Consider the following 14992-nt stretch of genomic DNA (forward strand, 5'->3'; position numbering starts at 1 on the left):
TAAATCAATAAATAAATTATAGATATGTACAGAAGTGCTGAGGGATTGGTTTGTCGGGGGAGGTAAATAAAGGTAACAAGCCAGGGCCATGCAGAAGGGAGAGGGGAAAGAGAAAATGTGGGCTTAGTCAGGGAAGGCCTCTTGAAGGAGATGTGCCTTCAATAATGTTTTTAAGATGGGCAGAATAATTGTCTGATATGAAAAGGGAGGGCAGACAAGGCTAAAGGAATGATTCAGCCAAGAGGTCATGGGAAAAATAATGAGACTGAGGTACAGTGAGAAGGTTGGCATTTGAGGAGCAAATTGTGCTGACTGGGTTGTAGTAGGAGATCAGTGAGGTGAGACAAAGCCAGTGGAAAGAAGTTTCTGTTTGATACTGAGGTGCATGGTCAATCACTGGAGGTTTTTGAGGAGTGGGGAAACATGGACTGAACATTTTTGTAGAAAAATGATCTGGACAGTAAAGTGAAATATGGACTGGAGTCGGGAGAGACAAGAGACAGGGAGGACAGCAAAGTGTTTGAGATAGTAATCAAAGTGGGATAGGATAAGTCCTTGGATTAATGTGGTAACAGTTTGGATGGAGACCAAAGAGCAGATTTTAGCGATGTTGTGAAGGTTGAACCAATGGATTTAGTGATATATTGAATATGTGGATTGAATAAGAGAGAGGAGTCAAGGATAACACCACAGGTACGGACTTGTGAGACAGAAAGGATGGTGGTGCTATCTATGGTGATGGGAAAGTCAGGGGAAGGGCAAGGGTTGGGTGGGAAGATAAGCAATTCTGTTTTTGACTTTGCTAACTTTGAGGTGAAAGGAGGACATCCACAAAGAGATGTCTAGAAGGCAGGAGGAAATGTGAGACTGCAGAGAGAGATCAGAGCTGGAGATGTAGGTTTGGGAATTATCCACATCGAGGTGGTAGTTGAGGTCATGGGAGCTAATGAGTTCTCCAAGAGAGTGGGTGCAGATAGAGAATAGAAGGGGACCTTAATTTCACTGATCTCTACTACAGCTCGACTTGCACACTGCTCCTCAAATGCCAGCTCTTTACCTTGATCCCATCTGTCTTACCACAGATCCCTTGCCCACATCCTTTCTCTGGCTTGGAATTCCTTCTCCTTTCATATCTGACAGACCAATATTCTTCTTACCTTCAAAGACATCCTCATATCACATCTCCTCCAAGAAACTTTCACTGAGACATCATTTTCCCTAATCACTCTCTCTTTGTATCATCTATGCACTTGGATCCGTACTGTTTAAGCACTTTATGTTTACTCCAACCTCAGGCCCATAGCACTTACGAGCATATATTTATACTCTGCCTTTTCCCCTATCTGTAATTTATTTTAATGCTTGTCTTCCGCTACACTGAAAAATCCTTGTGAGCAGGGATTCTGTCTGTTGATTCTATATTCTTCTAAGAGCATAGTAGAATGCTCTGCATACAGTAAGAGCTCAATAAATACCACGGATTAACTCAAAAATAATGGATCTACAATGAACATAACTTAAGTATCTTGTCAATTGAGGTCTGCTGGTTTTAAATGTCTTTTTTTCATTATTTTAGGGACCCCTTATCTCTAGGCCCAATCTCCTCCAGAACCTAATTTGTAGCAGAGCTTGATGGGACTCAGACACACACAGACACACCCACACATCTGAGGGAGAAATTGTTTTGCAGCATTGACTGCCTTTCCCAGCAGAGCTACACCTGATCCCACTCCTTCTCTAAGGCTTCCCCAGATCCCTGGGCTTCCACTCATCCCCTGGTCCAGCCTTCCAATCAGGAGCATCTTTGTTTGGCAGTGGAGACCTCAGGCAGCATCTGGCATTCAAGGCCCCAGCCCCTCATCCAGAACCAATTAAACACGAGTCCTTTTCCAACAGGCCTTCAAGGAGGAAACCATGGGAAAGTAGTAATAATAATAATAATGTTGGTATTTAAGCGCTTACTATGTGCAAAGTACTGTTCATTCATTCATTCAATAGTATTTATTGAGCGTTTACTATGTGCAGAGCACTGTACTAAGCGCTTGGAATGTACAAATTGGCAACAGATAGAGACAGTCCCTGCCCTTTGACGGGCTTACAGTCTAATCGGGGGAGACAGACAGACAAGAACAATGGCAATAAATAGAGTCAAGGGGAAGAACATCTCATAAAAACAATGGCAAATAAATAGAATCAGGGTGATGTACATCTCATTAAACAAAATAAACAAAGTAAGGTGGTGAAGATATATACAGTTGAGCGGATGAGTACAGTGCTGAGGAGGTGGGACGGGAGAGGGTGAAGAGGAGAGGGAAAGGGGGGAGAAGAGGGTTTAGCTGCGGAGAGGTGAAGGGGGGGTAGAGGGAGCAGAAGGAAAAAGGGGGGAGCTCAGTCTGGGATGGCCTCTTGGAGGAGGTGAGCTTTAAATAGGGATTTGAAGAGGGGAAGAGAATTAGATTGACGGAGGTGAGGAGGGAGGGCATTCCAGGACCACAGGAGGACGTGGCCCAGGGGTCGACGGCGGGATAGGCGAGACCGAGGGACGGTGAGGAGGTGGGCGGCAGAGGAGCAGAGCGTGCGGGGTGGGCGGTAGAAAGAAAGAAGGGAGGAGAGGTATGAAGGGGCAAGGTGATGGAGAGCCTTGAAGCCTAGAGTGAGGAGTTTTTGTTTTGAGTGGGGGTTGATAGGCAACTATTGGAGGTGTTTAAGAAGGGGAGTGACATGCCCAGAACATTTTTGCAGGAAGATGAGCCGGGCAGCGGAGTGAAGAACAGACTGGAGCAGGGCGAGAGAGGAGGAAGGGAGATCAGAGGAAAGGCTGACACAGTAGTCTAGCTGGGATATAACAAGAGCCTGTAGCAGTAAGGTAGCCATTTGGGTGGAGAGGAAAGAACGGATCTTGGCGATATTGTAAAGGTGAGACCAGCAGGTCTTGGTAACGGATAGGATGTGTGGGGTGAATGAGAGAGACGAGTCAAAGATGACACTGTTCTAAGCGCTGGGGTAGATATAGAGTAATCAGGTTGTCCCATGTGAGGCTCACAGTCTTAATCTCCATTTTACAGATGAGGTAACTGAGGTGCAGAGAAGTTAAGTGACTTGGCCAAGGTCACACAGCTGACAAGTGGTAAAGACAGCTACCAAAATAATAATAATGATTATGGTACTTGTTAGCACTTACTATGTGCCAAGCACTATTCTAAATGCTCGAGTACAAACAAGTTAATCAGAATGGGCACAGTCCCTGCCCCACATGGGGTTCACACTCTTATCCCCATTTTACAAAGTAACTGAGGCACAGGGAATTGTGGTATTTCCTAAGCACTTACTGTATGTTAAGGACTGTATAAAACACTGAGGTAGATACAAAATAATCAGGTCCCACATGGGGTTCACAGTCAAAGTAGGAGAGAAAACATGCATTGAATTACCATTTTCAGATGAGGAAACAGGCACAGAGAAGTTAAGGGACTTGCCAAGGCCACACAGCAGACAAGTGGTGGAGCCAGGATTAGAACCCAGGTTCTAACCACCTGGGCTATGCTCTTTCCACCAGGCCAGCTGTGCAGCTTCATGGCTTAGTGGATAGAGCAAACACAGGCCTGAGAGTCAGAGGTCCTGAGTTCTAAACCCCCATCTGCTTCTTGTCTGCTGGGTGTCCTTGTTCAAGTCAATTCACTTCTCTGTGCCTCAGTTACCTCATCTCATCAGTAAAATGGGTATTAAGATTGTAAGTCCCATGTGGGATGGGGACTGTGTCCAATTGATTAAATTTTATCTACCCCAGGCCTTAGAACAGTGCCTGGCACATAGTAAGTGCTTAGCAAGTACCATAATTATTATTATTCTGCTCTTTACTCTGCATTCTCCAAATGATAGAAACAATCCTTTGAGTCCCCAAACAATCTCAGAGAGAAAAAAAAACCTGTTTATCAACTCTCTGTTATCTAGATGCTGATTAGCTTGTTTGGGGATCCAATCCGGGCCCCTTTCCTTCTCCTTCCTAATTCCTTTCACTTAACCATTTCTTGGTCACTAGAATTTCCATTTCATTACTAGTTCTAGGGGCAGTTAGTTTTGGGGAAAAGTGTGTGAACTGTTGGTTGCAATGATATTTTCATTTATCTGTAGCTTTCTTGTATCCATACTACCCTATCTTCTGTTACCACAGATAATCCAGAGTTGACTTTGAGGAATGAACTCAAATTCCAGTTCAGTTTTCACTGTTTTGTTTTTATTTAGGATAAAAGGGATTTAATAGGTCTTTTTGTACCCTACCAATGGAAGATAAATATACCTACCATGGGGTAGTTTGCTTTCTTCAGGAAAATCAAATTATGCAAGGATGAGGGACATTCTCCATTTAAGCCGCAATTCTGACCTGACAGTGGCAGTCAAGTATGTAGAAAAATAAATCTGAAGTGGATTGATACTTGCTAAATTCTCAGCTGCCAAAACTGTAAACATATTCAAAAACACCCAAGGGGAAAGGTTTTGTTTTTGCCAAAGTATACTCTAGAGTAGTACCTCTAGACTGTAAGCTTGTTGTGGACAGATAGCATAACTACCAACTCTGAACTTTCCCAAAAGCTTAGTATAGTGGTCTGTGCACAATAAGCACTCAATAAATGCTACTGATTGATTTATTATAAGTCTGGTATTTTCCATGGCTTCCTAGTAAGCAAGCAGTGTTTACTAATATAGCCCCTTGGAAATTGGGTCCAAGTATATATGTATACTATATATAGTAAATATATAAACTATATGTCATTGAATATTAAAGAAAACAATAGGTTTATTCATATTCAAAGATGACACCACTGACAGTGAAATGTATCTAAATATGATTGTAGCTGTTACAGGTCATTGTAGGACTGACAGATCTGACCTTGATATTTACACGTTCCTAGATTGTCTATTTTGTGCTGACTGACTGGAAATTTAACAATCTAAAAATTGTGTGATCCAATTAGCACCTTCCTTCATGTTCCCAAATTCCTAGTAAAGAAGTCATTGGCTAAATTACCAGAGAAACAAAGCAAATACAGGAAATACCTGTTTAAATCAAACAGGGAGATATTAACTAGATACATCCAGTAGCAGCATGGTTTAGTGGATAGAGCATGGGCCTGAGAGTCAGATGGACCTGGATTGTAACCCAGCTCTGCCATTTGTCTGCTGTGTGACCTTGGACAAATCACTGCACTTCTCTGTGCCTCAGTTATGCCATCTGTAAAGTGGGGATTAAGACTGGGAGCCCCAAGTGGAACGGGGATTCTGTCCAACCTGATTACCTTGTATGTACAAAATGTTGTACAGTGTAGTACAGTGTTGGAACTTAGTCAGCACGTAACAAATGCCATTAAAAAAAAAACTTGGTGAAGAGTGATATTCTTAAGAAACTCTGGAAATACTTTTGCCCTGCTAGTCTTCTATATCTGATACTGAAAAAAAAATGCCCTTTAAGTCACTCAAGTGTAGAATCCAGGTCAACAAGCAAGAGGCCTTGACAGGGTAACTCCCAAATGTCCCTGTATAAGCTAGATACACATAGTATCCTAAGTATGAAATGATATAGGGATTTAGAGGGTAAATTACTCTAGCATGGCCTAGTGGAAACAGCCCAGAATTGGGAGTCAGAGAAACCAGATTCTAATCCTATTTTGCCACTTGCCTACTGGGCAATGTTGAGCAAGTCACCTAACTTCCCTGTAACTCTGTTTACTCATCCACAAAATGGGGATTCAATACGTGTTCCCCTTCAAACTTAGATTGTGAAGACTCAGTTGATCAGGGACTTGGCCTAACCTGATTACCAATTTTTATGGTATTTGTTAGGAAGGCTTTACTATATGCCAAGCACTGTATTAAACACTGAGGTAGATAAAACAATAATAATTATGATATTCATTAAAGCACTCACTATGTGCCAGGTGCTGAAGTAGATACAAGCAAATCGGATTGGACATAGTCCCTACCCCATGTGGGGCTCACAGCCTCAATCCCCATTTTACAGATGAGGTAAGTGAGGCACAGCAAAGTGAACTGACACAGAGCAGACAAGTGGTAGAGATGGAATTAAAACTCATGACCTCTGACTCCTAGGCCTCTGATCTATCCACTGATTAGCTAATCAGAATGGGCACAGACCATTTTCCATGTGAGACTCATAGTCTTAATCCCCATTTTACAGATGAGGTATCAGACCTAGAGAATTAAAGTGATTTGCCTAAATTCACATGGCAGTCAAGTGCTGGAGTCAGGATTCTGCTGCTTCTCTGATTATCTACTAGCTACTCTAATACTTGGCACATAGTAAGCACTTAAATACCACAGTTATTTTTAGACACAGACCCACCATCGAAGAGCTGCTGTTTTTCCACTTGGATCTTCCTAACAGTGTAGCAGAAATGAGGAATCAGGGAGTATTTGTCTGCTTTTCTGACCAGCCCAGCTGCCAGACATTATTTTAACTTCCCAGGGCAAAACAGGGACATCCCTGCACCATGGAGCCTTCGGTTGCTACACTTTTCCAAAAAGAACTCATAAATTCATGGCAATTATGAGTAATATTTATTGAGCATGTATTATGGATAGATCCTCATCTTTGGTGTTTTGTCAGTCATTTGAGGAAGGTGCTAAATTAGCTAAATGCTAATTTGAGGAAGGAGCTTCCTCTTCAAAAGAATGAACTTTTGTTCTCACTAATGCCTTGTATTTACCAAGCAACTCCTGTGTGTCCCCCACTCTACTAAGTACTTAGGAGAGTTCAATAAGGGTAAAACTGAGAAGCAGCATGGCCTAGTAGATAGAGCACAGGCCAGTGAAACAGCTCTTCTACTTGTCTGCTCTTTGACCTTGGGTAAGTCATTTCACTTCTCTGTACCTAAGTTACCTCATCTGTAAAATGGGGATTAAGACTGTGGAACAAGGACTGTGTATAACCTAATTATACCGTATCTACCCCAGTGTTTAGTTCAGTGTCTGGCACATAGTACTTAAAAAAATATTTTAATATTAGTAATGATAATACAATGGCACAATTTTTTATGGTATTTCTTATACCATAACAGAGAAGTAGCATGGCTCAGTGGAAAGAGCACAGGCTTGGGAGTCATAGGTCATGAGTTCGAATCCCTGCTCTGCCACTTGTCAGCTGTGTGACTGTGGCCAAGTCACTTAACTTCTCGCTGCCTCAGTTACCTCATCTGTAAAAGGGGGATTAACTGTGAGCCTCACATGGGACAAACTGATTACCCTGTATCTACCCCAGCGCTTAGAACAGTGCTCGGCACATAGTAAGCGCTTAGCAAATACCAACATTATTATTATTATACACTTGATATGTTTCAGATAGCAGACTGATCGCTGAGGTAGGTAGAAGTAAAGCAGGTTGGACGCAGTCCCTGTCCCAATTCCAGTCCATATTGAATTTATGTCTTTCCTTCCTATCTTTATAGTCTTATTTTGACTCCCTTTGATCAAACATCCCTTATGAGTGTCACAAAAATGAAAACTATATGTACCTCTCCTCAATTTAGAATATTGCCGATAAACAGAGTTAAACAGCTAAAATTACAATAAATTGTGGTCTATAAAACAGGAGAAATGGCTGAATCAATGGCATTTATCAAGCACTTACTGTGTGCAGATTACTGAACTAAGTGCTTAAGAGAGTACAATGGATTTGAAAGACATGATCCCTGCCACTAGTGAGCTTACAACCCAGTAGGGGAGACAGGCACTGATATAAAATACAGGTAGGGTTCACAACCCAGTAGAAGGATATGTACATAAACACTGAGGGGATGGGGGAAAAGTTAGTACCGAAATGCTTAGTGGGTATGGAATTAAGTGCATAGATGATGCATAAGGGAGGGAGACTAGGGAGGGGAGATGAGAGGTGAGAGAAGGCTTACTGGAGGAGGTAAAATTTTAGTAGGGTTTGAAAGATGGGGAGAGTAGTGGTGGGTAGGATATGTAAGGGGAAGGAGTTCATAACAAGAAGGAAGGCATGAGCAAAAGGTCAATAGCAAAAGAAACAAGATTGAGGTACGGTATTTAGGCTGGTGCTAGAGGAGCAAAGCATTCAGGCTGAGTTATACTGGGTGAGGAATCAGGAAAGGTAGAAGGGGGAGAGCTGATTAAGTAGGTATCACAATGCCTTCAGAGAATACTTTACAGCAAACACATGCATTAAAGAGAAATTTTTACAGCCTATGAGTTTTATGCTTAGAGGGTTGCAGCCTGAGCAAGTGGGCCTTTTGCACCTTCCCTTGTCCCAGTCCTGGCTGAACTTGGGGAAGCTGTCCTATCCCAGTCCTAAGTTGCGTCACTATGAACTGACAAAGAATGAGAATGAAAGCAACTTCACAAAGGGCCCAACATTCCCAGAGAGAGTGAAGCTTCTCTGATGAGAATACGAGGTAAAATAGGCAAAAGGTGTATGAATGTATACAGTTGATTGATTACAATAATAATGGTATTTAAGTGCTTACTATGTGCCAAGCACTGTTCTAAGCACTAAGGTAGGTAACAAGGTAATCAGATTGTCCCACATGGGGCTCACAGTCTTAATCCCTATTTTACAGCTGAGGTAACAGACACAGAGAAGTTGTTACTTGCCCAGAACCCATGACCTCTGACTCCCAAGCCTGTACTTTTTCCTCTTAAGTCCAACGATGTCCCTGACTACTTTCAAAATGATCTAAAGAGTCCCCAACCCAATTTTAGAGGAAAAACTGACCACAACCATATGGATGAAGGTGACACTAATTTTTTTTTTTTAAATGGCACTTGTTAAGCTCTTACTATGTGTCAACCACTGTATTAAGTGCTGAGTTAGATCCAAGCCAAACAAGTTGGACACAGTTCTTGTCCCACATGGGGATCACAGTCTTTATCCCTATTTTACAGATGAGGTAACTGAGTCACTTTTCTTACTCGTCTGCTTCCAATGATGATTTAATCATTTCATGGAACAGAGATTTATGAAACGATCCTTGTTCAACAGAGAGGGACTGATGATGGAGAAGGAAATGTCTAGTTGGAAGGCTGAGGGCAAGCCTGAATGAGCGCTACTTTCCCATTACGGTTCCTCTGTCCTTGTTTAGGCATTTGTATCATCTCTTATGACTTCAATGCCAAGGGAAGCTACAAAGGTTGAAATTCTAGCAAGTACACTCCAGCACAAAACTTGCCTTTAAATGCCCAGTAAGCATATGTATCCACACCTGAATTACTTTTATTTATGATTGTTATTTTTCAGAATTTATAGCACTCATTGAACAACAGACACTAATGTCATCTCCCAGTAATCTTCATCTTGGTTCCGTGGCTGAGAGGAATCAAAAGAGCATAACTAGGTACACATTATTTCATGTTCCTATTTATTTTATAGTAATCATGATGTGATCCCAAATAAAAACCTTGAGACAGGGTGATCACCTGGGGAAAGAGTTGGAGAAGAGAAAAAGGGGAAGAAGAGGGGAGAGAGGGAAGGGGAAAGGGAAGAGGGAATGGGAGAGAGGAGGCAAGAAGGGGAAACAGAAGAAGAGAGAGACAAACAGAATGAACTCATTTGCATCCCTGGCAATGATCTAGCCAAGTGGAAGGGTAATAGGACAGCCAAATGTTAAGAGTCTGATCCATCACTCACAGAGTCACTACAAATGGCTGTTTTGCTGATAATAAATAAGAAATCTAATGTGCCAGAAGGGTTAAAAATTGTGTGACATCACCCACTCCCTCAATTGCTATTTATCATTCATAGCACGATATATTTCCCTGTTACGTGACTCACAAACTAATAAAAGGAAGACCTCATCTGGTCAAGACTATAATTGCATAGAACCAGAAGTCCTTGATGGAAGATAATGTAATTAACTTTGCCAGTTAATTTAAATGATCATCAACTTTAAAAACATTTATGAATCTGTTACCTCAGTTGTTTTTAAATACTTGACAACTCTCCCTTCTTCCCAACTGCTAGCAAACCCCTATTTGCACTGCATCAGGGTCACTGACATGCCAGAGCTCACTCTGGAAGAGTGGCAGTGCCTGAATTCTTTCCAGACAGAACAGCAAGTAAGTCAAATTAATGTGCATATCTCACTTCACCGGCAAGAACTTTCCCCAGGGCTGAAAGCCTTGCTTCCAGGATTGTGTGAGTCCAGTTTCAAAACATTTGTGTTAAGGATCACATCGCCTGACTTGGTCACTTCAATTACTCCAGTGGTTGCCTATCGACCTCCGCTCCAAACAAAAACTCCTCACTCTAGGCTTCAAGGCTCTCCATCACCTTGCCCCTTCCTACCTCTCCTCCCTTCTCTCTTTCTACCGCCCACCCCGCACGCTCCGCTCCTCTGCCGCCCACCTCCTCGCCGTCCCTCGGTCTCGCCTATCCCGCCGTCGACCCCTGGGTCACGTCCTCCCGCGGTCCTGGAACGCCCTCCCTCCTCACCTCCGCCAAACTGATTCTCTTTCCCTCTTCAAAAGCTTACTTAAAAATCACCTCCTCCTAGAGGCGTTCCCAGACTGAGCTCCTCTTCCCCCTCTACTCCCTCTGCCATCCCCCCTTTACCTCTCCGCAGCTAAAGCCTCATTTTCCCCTTTTTCCTCTGCTCCTCCACCTCTCCCTTCCCATCCCCACAGCACTGTACTCGTCCGCTCAACTGTATATATTTTCGTTACCCTATTTATTTTGTTAATGAATTGTACATCGCCTTGATTCTATTTATTTGCCATTGTTTTTACAAGATGTTCTTCCCCTTGACGCTGTTTAGTGCCATTGTTCTTGTCTGTCCGTCTCCCCCGATTAGACTGTAAGGCGGTCAAACGGCAGGGACTGTCTCTATCTGTTGCCGACTTGTTCATCCCAAGCGCTTAGTACAGTGCTCTGCAGATAGTAAGCGCTCAATAAATACTATTGAATGAATGAATACTCCAGTAACTCCTGTCATTCCCTTCCTTCTCACCTCACCAAACTTTAAATACAGCTGACTATGGGGGTTAGTGAAATTTATATCTGGACAGTCCCTTCCACCCATCATCCCTTCCCTCCTTGCTTTCTGAGATTGTACAACTCCTGGAGGGCATGAATCATGTCTTTTATTTCTATGGTAACTTCCCAAATCTCCATAAACTGCTCTGCACACCAATGAACTGTCGGTGCCAACTTTTCACTTTGAATATGGGAGTGAAATGGGGACATGGATAAGGAGTAAGGCCAAAAAGACAATATTTGGGGTATTTTTTGCCCTGATTGGACACTCTTAGGGCTTGTCAGAGACCTGGGATAAGTGAGGCTAGGGGTCCAGATCGGAAAACTGTGGGGGAGAGCACCCCCTCTGGAGTTGATGCCTATGCATTGAACTCCTTCTTCATGTTAGGGACTGATCTAAGGCTAACTGACCAAAATCCAGCAAGTTTAGCTCCTTTAATTTCAACAGAAAACCCATCATCTTTAGATCTTCACATGATAGTATACCACAGACTGGGAGCTTGCTAGTACTATAACTTGTTCAACACTACTTGTAAGAAGAGGGGAAAGACAGAGAGAGGGCAAGGTTTGGGTGGTAAGATGAGGCATTCTGTTTAGGATGTATTACATCTGAGTGTCAGTGGATGTCCTAGGGCAGGAAGAAATGTGAGGTTGTAGAGAAGGAGAGAGGTCAGCGCTGGAGAGGTAGACTTGGAAATCATCTGCATCGAGGTGGTAGTCAAAGCCATAGGGACAAATGAGTTATTCAAGGAAATGGGTGCATATGGAGAATAGAAGGGGACCCACAAATGAGATTTGAGGAACTCCTACAGTTAGAGGGAGGGAGGCAGAGTGGGGACTGTGAAAGAGATTGAGAAGGAATGATAAGAGAAATAGGAGGAGAACCAGAACAGAACAGTGTCCATGAAGCACAGGTGGGTTAATGTTTCAGAAGAAGGGCGTGGTCTACAGATTTGAAGACAGTGAAGGCGATAAAGAGGATTGGGATTCAGATAGCTAAAATGGAGGTTATTGGTGTGCTTTAAGAGGGAAGTTTCTGTGGAGAAAAGGGATGAGCTGGAACCAGATTGAAGAGGGTCAAGGAGTATATTAGAAGTGAGGAAATGGAGGCAGAAGGAGTAGACAACTCACTCAAGAAGTTTGGAGAGTAATGGTAGGAGGGATATAGGGCAATAATTGAAGGGAGCCATGGAGTCAAGAGAGGGTGTGTTTTTTTTAGGATAGGGGATATATGAGCATGTTTGAAAGCAGTTGGGAAGAAGGCCCTGGAAAGTGAATTGTTGAAGATGGCAGTGAAAGAGGGAAGAAGGAAGGGGGCTAGTGTGATAAACTGTGAAGCAATGGGGGTGGAGGTAATATATTTTGAGGGGAGGTGAGATATCTCCTCTTGATAAACTACTGTGGAGAATGAGAGAGTAGAAGGGGCAGGAGAAGAGAGGGACCGGAGAGGAGCAGGGGAGATTTTTAGAGAGATAATAATAGTGATAAAATGCTTACTATAAGCCAAGCACTGCACTAAGCACTGTGGTAGATTCAAGATAAGCAGGCCCCACATGGGTCTCTCAGTGTAAGTAGAAATGCAAGACTGTAGGACTCTAGATTATAAGCTCCTTGAGAGCAGGGATGTCTACCATCTCTGTTATATTCTACTCCCATGCACTTACTACAGTGTTCTGCACACAGTAAGCACTCCATAAATACAGTAATGTTGGTATTTGTTAAGCGCTTACTATGTGCCGAGCACTGTTCTAAGCGCTGGGGTAGACAAAGGGGAATCAGGTTGTCCCACGTGGGGCTCACAGTCTTAATCCCCATTTTACAGATGAGGTAACTGAGGCACAGAGAAGTTAAGTGACTTGCCCAAAGTCACACAGCTGACAAGTGGCCGAGCCGGGATTCGAACCCATGACCTCTGACTCCAAAGCCCAGACTCTTTCCATTGATCCATGCTGCTTCTCTACAGTAGATTGTATAGATATTGAATCCCCATTTTACAGTTGAGGAAACTGAGGGACAGATAAATGAAGAAACTTGCTCAAGGTCACACAGCAGATGTGACAAAATCACTATTAGAACCCAGGGCCTGTGACTCCCAGGCCCTTGCTCTCTCCACTTGGTCATACTGCTTCCCTAGGTAACACCTGATGGTTTCAATTTTATCAATAAAGTAGTTGTCCAGGTTAAAAGTGCCTAAAGATAACAAGGAGTGGGGTGGGTAGGGGGTTCAAGGAGGGAGTTAAACAAGTGGAACAGCTGGTGTGAGAAATGAGTATGTCAGTCAATAAAGATGGAGCAGTATTGTCAGGTGAAGAAGAGGGTGTAATTAAAACAGGTGAGGATGAATTAGAACTAGACAGGGCATCCAGGTGTCTTGATTTCCACCAGTAGTGCTCTGCAGCTTGAACACAGAGTGGAGGAAGTGTACCATGAAGGTGATCCAAGGTTGTAGGTTAGTGGTACAAAATCTGTGGAGAGACAGGGGAATGAGGGTATTGAGATCAGTGGAGAGGGTGGAGTTGAAGGCATCTATTTGTGCATTTAAGAGAAGTTAGTTTGAGTATGGTGATCAAAAGGGGCATGATGAATAGAGGTTGGAGGAGGTCAAAAGAACAGATGCCTCGGTTGGGAAACAGGAAAGAGTTGCGGAGAGTAAGTGAGTGGAAGAGAAGGCAGATGAGAATGTTGTGTTCTGATAGAGAGACTTCAGAGTTGGTGAGGGTAGAAATATAAAATGACAAGAAATAATGAGATTGAGCATGCATCCTAGTTGGTGAGTGAGGTAGGGTCTTGGTTACTGGAGCTGAGGAATGAAAGAAAGTGGACAGCGAAAGAGTCATCAGTGTCATCCACATCGGTATTGAAGCTCCCAGGGATCAATGTGGACATGAAGAAAGAGAGAAGGAATATGAGAAAGGGATCAAAATATTTCATAAAATTGGAGGTAGGGTGTGGGGAGTGGTAGATGACTGTGACCAGTAACTGGAGTGGGTTGGTAGAGGTGGATGATATAGGCTCCAAGGAAAGGAATTGGGAGCGGGGGAGGTGAGTTGCCAAAAGCAACATTGGGAGCAAGAAAGAAGTCAACTCTTCCTCTTTTTCCAGTAAATTTTGGGGAGTGGGAAAAGATGAGCCCCATTATGGAGAGAACAGCAGGGGAGACTATTCTGGGGACAGCCAGGTCTCAGTAATGGTGAAGAGGAGCAATGACTGGGTCAGGAATAGGTCAAGGATAAAGGGAAACTTTCCCATGATGGAGCAGGGGTTCCACAGGCTGCAGGTGGCAGAGGCTAGGGTGAGGGGTGCAAAAAGGGTGTGGTGCGGGGTGGGGGGTAGAACGTAGTTGGATGGGAATGAACTGATAGGGGTGAGGGCTAAGGGCAGCACTGGGAAAGGATGACAGGGTTGGGGAGGGATAGGATGGAGCATGGGAGTGAGCTGAAAGAAGGGGAGGAATGTGGGGGAAGGAAGGGTGCCTGGTCAGAGGGGCAGGGCTGGGAAACTAGATGCAGGGGACTGAGATGAGAAGGACTGTTCAGAGAGGCACGATAAGATCAAATCACTACCTCTCCCATTTAGTACATGAACTCCTTTTGGGCTGGGAACTTCTCTCATACTTCGGCTGACCTTTCCCAAGCACTCAGCACAGTGCACTTAGTGGGAGAGGGGTACAAGACACAATAGCCACAGGCTATTAATCAGTGGACTCCTAGGACAATCAGAATATACAAAGACATAACCTTTAGAACAGAATAGAAAAATAGAATAGAATAGTCTAATAGAAAAATGTTGGACTGGGCTAACTCATATAGGCAGCTCATCTGGTAGACTAAGAAAATGGGTTCCCTAAAGATTTTTCATTCTCATACTGAATTTTCCTCATGCCAATTCAGTGAGAAAAAAAGATAAACATTTGTTTTCCATCTGAATGGACTGAAACTTACTTTATTCCTTATTTGCTATCTTCAGTAAATGATTTTTTGGAAAAATGAT

This window comes from Ornithorhynchus anatinus, chromosome 5 (assembly GCF_004115215.2).
Source record: "Ornithorhynchus anatinus isolate Pmale09 chromosome 5, mOrnAna1.pri.v4, whole genome shotgun sequence".
Lineage (NCBI taxonomy): Eukaryota > Metazoa > Chordata > Mammalia > Monotremata > Ornithorhynchidae > Ornithorhynchus > Ornithorhynchus anatinus.